Here is a 6951-nt window from a genome sequence, read left to right as displayed (position 1 = left end):
AAATATAAAACCCTGCTACAATAGTGATCTATGAGGAGATTCATAGACAGATAGATATAGAGCCTAAATGGATATATGGATATGGGAGGGAGAGTGGGAGTATAGCTTGACCAAGGATATTGGTACATGGATGTTACTATCTTTGCTGCAAACATATATATGAATGTGTTGGAGCATACAAGGAGCATAATTATGAAAACTTCTTAGACCAGACAACCTTCAGGGAATGAGTTACTGGACTTGGATATTCAGGACCATAGTCTTAGGAGGTACCATGGTCAATTGGCATAACATAGTTCACAAAGACAATATTGTACTACATCCTACTTTTGTGACTACTGACAGGAATCTTAAAGCTCACTAGTGTACAATCTAAAGTACAATTATTTTTCTCTTCCTGTGTGGAGGAAAGAATGATGAAAATTGAAAGTGCTTAGAATCAATTAGTCTAATGGGCTAATGGAATGTGTGAACATCAGTCTCCACCACCCTGAAACCAGAAGAACTAGATGGTGCCTGGCTACTATTACCAATGGTCGTAAAAGGGATCCCAATTAGAAGGTCACAGAAAGAGACTGTAGGAAATCGAGACTACAGCCCTTGGTCAGTCTTCAGTAATGGAACTGAATTCACCATCATGGCTGGATTTTCAGTATTGATAGATAGGTAAATAGGAGGGACAACAACACCAGTAAAGTATGCTCACCATCTAATGGTCACCATTCAAGATCAAAAGGGAAACATTTACATAAGGAAAAAGTTTAGAGGGGTTGGGAGGGAAGGGAAAACAGAATCACAGGGAGAAAGTGGCATAACTGATACTACATGGAGAGGATTGTAAACATTAAAATGAAATGAAATGTATGATTTGGGAATGTGAAACTGATGATCTGCTCTCTAAACTTTCACTCAATTCACAATAAAAAGATTTTTGTTTTTTAAAAAAAATTGTACTGCACTATAAAAGGAGCTCTGGTAGCATAGTGGTTACGAATCGGGCTGCGAACCGCAAGGTCAGCAGTTCGAAACTACCAGCTGTTCCATGGGAGAAAGATGAGACTTTCTGCTCCCAGAAGGTTTACAGGCTCAGAAACCCTGTACAGGGTCGCTATGAGTTGGAACTGACTCCACGGCACACAGCCAGCCACTGCACTGTAAAATGCATTTGGATTGTGGTGTCACAGAACAATATTGAGAGTATCATGAACTGTCCGAAGAACCAGCAAATCTGTCTTAGAAGAAGTACAACAGGAATGCTCCATGAAAGCAAGACTTCATGCTGTTAGGAGGCACCAGTCCCTGGAGCAGAACTTGATGTTTGGAAAAGTGGAGGGTCCGTGAAAATTAAGCAGACCCCTATTAGATAGACTGACGCCTTGGCAGCAGCAGTGGACTCAGACATAACAATTAATGAGCATGGCATCGGACTGGGCAGTGCTTTGTTCTGTTGTGCCTAGGGTCACTATGAGTTTCTTTAGTGAATATTTTATATTGTTAGAAAACGAATCCAAAATTAGCAAAAAAGAATTGTTACAAATGAGTGCAATGGTAAGGACAGGGAGGAAGGCCATTGCAACTAGGGAGAGCACTGACCATAAGATTTACAAGAGTCTCAGAGGTTAAACAATAGGGGTTCTATTTTATGTTGTTATTAAGTGCCAGTGAGTTTGGTTCTGACTCATTGTGGACCTGTATAGGGTTTCCAAGAAGTGACTGATGGGTTTGAACCACTGACCTTATGTTTAGCAGTCCAATGCTTATATTACGGAACCTCACCAGTACTCCATTTGTTGTTAGGTGCCATCAAGTTGGTTCTGACCTTACTCTATGGAGTGACCTTACGCACAACAGAGTAAACACTGCCTGGTCCTGTGCTGGCCAAGAATTGTTGCTACCACTGTGCCAATCTATCTTGTTGGAATTTTCCTCTTTTTTGCTGAATCTCCACTTTACCTAGCATGATGTTCTTCTCCAGGAACTGGGCCCTCCTGACAATATGTTCGAAGTATGAGGGATGAGGTCTGGTTGTCCTGACTTCTAAGGAGCATTCTTGTTGGACTTCATCCAACACAGATTTGTTTGTTCTTCTAGCAATCTTCTGCCAACACCATAGATGAAATGCATCAATTCTACGGTCTTCCTTATTCACTGTATAACATGCATATGAAGTTATTGAAAATGCCCTGACTTGGGTCAGGCACACCTTAGTCCTCAAACTGACAACATTGCTGTTAACTTTTTAAAGAGGTACTGTGTAGCAGACTTGGCTAATGAATGCAATGGTTTGTTTGATTTCTTGACTGCTGCTTGGTCAGCTTTGATAGAGGATCCAAGCAAAATGGAATCTTTGACAACTTCAGTCTTTTCTCCATTTATCATGATGTTATTTATTGGTCCAATGGTGAGGATTTTTGTTTTCTTTACATTGAAATGCAATGCATCTTTGATCTTTATGAGTATTTTTAAGTCCTCTTTATGTCCAGCAAGCAAGGTTGTTTGCAGAAATAAGCAAGGTTGTTTCATCCTCATATAGCAGATTGTTAATGAGCCTTCCTTCAAACTTGATGCTACATTTATCTTCATATTATCCAGCTTTCAGGATTATTTCCTTAGTGTACAGATTGAATAAGTATGATGAAAGAATACAACCGTGGTGCACACTTTTCCTGATTTTGATTCATCCAGTGCTCTCATGTTCTGTTCAGATGCCTGCCTCTTGGTCTATGTACAAGTTCCTCATGAGCACAATTAAGTGTTCTGGAATACTCATTCTCCACAATGAGTCCATAGCTTGTTATGATCCACATAGAATATTGTCAGTTTTTTTATAGTATCTGAAAATGAGCCCTTCAGGTTGGAAGGCACTCAAAATATGACTAGGGAAGTCATAGTCACCTCAAAGTACAGTTGACTGTATTGATGCAAATGGAGTAAAGCTTTTGGCACCATCATTTGCTGATGGGGCACAACTCAAAATAAGGAGGAATAGTTGCAAACATCCATTAGTAATCAGAACATGGAATGTATGAAGTATGAATCTAGGAAAATTATAAGTTGTCAGAAATAGAATCCATAAAGATAGATATCCTGGGTATGTTGCTGTGAAGTGCCGTCGAGTTGATTCTGACCCATAGCGACCCTGTATAGGGTTCCCAAGGAGCAGCTGGTGAGTTTGAACCACTGACCTTGCAGTTCAAATGGCTTTGCAGTCTGGCACATTAACCCACAGCGCCACACCAGGACTCCTGGGTATAAGTGAGCTGAAATGTACAAGTATTGGCTATTTTGAATCAGAGAGTTATATGGTTTACTATGTCAGGAATAACAAACTGAAGAGGAATGGCGTCACATTCATCATCAAAAAGAGCATATCAAGGTCAGTGATGAAGTACAAGAAGTACAATGCTGTCTGTGATAGGATAATATCCATACACCTGTAAGGAAGCTTCAGTCTGAATTGCTCATGTGCAAATTTGTACGGAAGCTGAAGAGAATGAAAACAAGTCAACGAAAGCCAAAATATGACCTTGAATATATCCCACTTGAATTTAGAGATCATCTAAAGAACAGATTTGATCCATTAAATGCTAAAAACAGAAGACCACAAGAGTTGTGGGATGACATCAAGAACATCATACAGGAAGAAGCAAAAGTCATTAAGAAGACAAGAAAGAAGGAAAAGATAAAAATGGATGTCAGAAGAGAAACTGAAATGAAAGTTGCTCTCCAGCATAGAGATGCTAAAGCAAATGGAAGAAATGAGGAGGTACAAGAGCTGAACAGAAAATTTCAAAGGTCAGCTCAAGAAGACAAAGTCAAGTATTACATCAAAATGTGCAAAGATCTGGAGTTAGAAAACCAAAAGGGAAGAACACGCTCAGCCTTTCTCTAGCTAGGGGAATTGAAGAAAAACTTGAAGCCTCAACTTTTGTTATTGAAGGATTCTCTGGGCAAATTATTGAATGATGCAGAAAGCATCAAAAGAAGATGGAATGAATATAAAGAGCCACTCACTGTGCCAAAAGGAAATGGTCGATGTTCAGCTGTTTCAAGAGGTAGCATATGATCAAGAGCCAATGATACTGAAGGAAGAAGTCCAAAGTGCATTGAAGGAATTGGCAAAGAACAGGGAATTATTGGAATACAAATTGAAATCTTTCAACAAAGTGAGGTGGCACTGGTGGCACTCACTCATCTATGCTAAGAAATTTGGAAGACAATAATACCTGGCCAACTGATTGGAAGAGATCCATATTTGTGCCCAGTCCAAAGAGAGGTGACCCAACAGAATGTGGAAATCATCTGATAATGTCTTTGATATCCTATGCGAGTCAAGTTTTGCTAAAGGTAATACAGAAACAGCTGCAAGCATACATTGACAGAGAACTTCCAGAGGTTCAAGCCAGATTCAGAAGAGGACATGAAACAAGGGATATCATTGCTGACGTCTGATGGATCTTGGCTGAAAGCAGAGAATATCAGAAAGATGTTTACCTGTGCTTTATTGACTATTCAAAGGACTTAGATTGTGTGGATCATGACAAGCTATGTTGTTGTTGTCAGGTGCCATTGAGTCGGAACCGACTCATAGCGACCCCATGCACAGCAGAACAAAACAATGTCCGATCCTGGGCCAACCTCACTACCGCTGCCACACTTGAGTCCATCAGTGATGTCACCTGGCCAATCCAGCTCGTTCGGGGTCTTTCTCTTTTTCTCTTGACCCTCCACCTTACCCAGCATAGCATAAGTTATGAGTCCATAGCTTATGACAAGCTATGGATAACATTAATAAGTATGAGTATTCTGGAACACTTAATTGTGCTCATGAGGGATCTGCAAATGGACCAAGAGGCAGTTGTTTAAACAGAACATGGGAATACTGAATGGTTTAAATTTAGGAAAGGTGTGTGACAAGGTTGTACTCTTTCACCATACTTACTCAACCTGTATACTGAGCAAATTGGTGGAAGGCTCATTAACAACCTGTACTATGCAGATGATAAACCTCGCTTGCTGAATATGAAGAGGACTTAAAATACTTACTGATGAAGATCAAAAACCACAGCCTTTGGTATGGATTGCATTGTGATGTAAAGAAAACAAAAATCCTCACCACTGGACTAATAAACAACATTCTTATCAATGGAGAAAAATTGAAGTTGTCAAAGACTTCATTTTTCTTAAATCAACCAACACTCATGGAAGCAGCAGCCAAGAAATCAAACGATGTATTGCATTAGGCAAAGCTGCTGCACGAGACCTTTTTAAAGTGTTGAAGAGCAAAATGTCAGTGTGAGGACTAAGGTGCAACTGACCCAAGCCATGGTATTTTTAATAACCTCATATGCATGCGAAAGTTGGATCGTGACTAAGGAAGATCATAGAAGAATTGATGCATTTGAGCTATGGTGTTGGAGGAGAGTTGTTGTTGTTGTTAAGTGCCGTGGAGTCGGTTCCGACTCATAGTGACCCTGTATAGGGTTTCCAAGGCTGCAAATCGTTATGGGAGCAGAAAGCCTCATCTTTCTCCCGTGGAACAACTGGTAGTTTCGAACTGCTAACCTTGTGGTTCACAACCCGATTCGTAACCACTATGCTATATGGACTGCCAAAAGAACAAACATCTGTGTTGGAGGAAGTACAGCCAGAGTGCTCCTTGGAGCCCAGGGTGGCTAGACTTTGCCTCTCATATTGGACATATTGTCAGGAGGGACCAGTCCCTGGAGAAGGATATCATGTTTGGTAAGGTGGAGGGTCTCAGAGAAAAAGAGGAAGACCCCCAGAGAGATAGATTGGTAATGTGACAGCATCAACAGGCTCAAGTGTGGCAACGACTGGATTGTTTCATTCTGTTAATGCATAGGGTCACTATGAGTCGATACTGACTCGATGGCACCTAACAGCAACAACAACATAAGGAAGCCCAGTTAATACCACTATTATCTAAATTTACACACCAACCACTAAAACCAGTGATGATGAAATTTAAGAATTATATCAACATATTCATTCTAAAATTGATCGAACATCTAATTAAGATGTATTGATAATTAGTCGTGATTGGTATGCAAAGGTGTAGAACAAAAGTCAGCATTTGGAAAATATGTCATTGTTGTTAGAAAAGATGCTGAAGATCTCATTAGAATTTTGCAAGACCATTGACTTCTTCATCGCAAATACTTTTTTTTAAACTGCATAAAAGACAACTATACATATTCACAGAATGTGTATACACAGAAATCAAATTGACTATCTCTGTGGAAAGAGATAGTGGAAAAGGAATCTTAGGTAGGACTATATAACCCCAGAAAGACTCTGCCCTGGGGGAATGGGATGAAAGTGTGTTTTATTCATAGCATGGTTTACCCTGAGGTCAGCCTATTCCCAGGAGAGTTTGTGTGCTGGCTCTGGCTGAGGATAGTTCAAAGTTCAGGGGGCTGGGAAAAGAGAGAAAGCAGAGTTTGATTAACAAGCATTTTGTTCTAATTGATCAGTGGACACAAGTAGTTTGACTAATATTTGTGAGGCAAAGATTGGAAAAGTGGAGGATTGCTATGGAGTGTGCTTTGTTTTTGGTATTTGGCTTTGTGACAAGTAAACAAGGAAGGACACCTGTGACTCTTATTTAAATCATGTGGGGAGGGGTGGATCCTTGCGGTAAGTCCTTTCTTGGAATACAAAGAGTGAGTGATTTCTTAACATTCACTGTTCTCCAGGATCACAAGCTCTAGTAAAGCGCAACATTTTCAGTATATGTGTGTATAGATATGGGTGTGTGGATAATTTCATTTTATCCTTAAGTGAATCATTTGACTTGTGTTGTTGTTAAAGTGCTTTCAAGTTGATTCAGACTCATTTGTTGTTGTTGTTGTCAGGTGCCATCGAGTCGGAACCGACTCATAGAGACCCCATGCACAGCAGAACAAAACAATGTCTGATCCTGGGCCA

Source organism: Chrysochloris asiatica, unplaced genomic scaffold (genome assembly GCF_000296735.1).
Source record: "Chrysochloris asiatica unplaced genomic scaffold, ChrAsi1.0 scaffold00013, whole genome shotgun sequence".
Classification (NCBI taxonomy): Eukaryota; Metazoa; Chordata; class Mammalia; order Afrosoricida; family Chrysochloridae; genus Chrysochloris; species Chrysochloris asiatica.
This window is presented reverse-complemented; position numbering follows the sequence as displayed.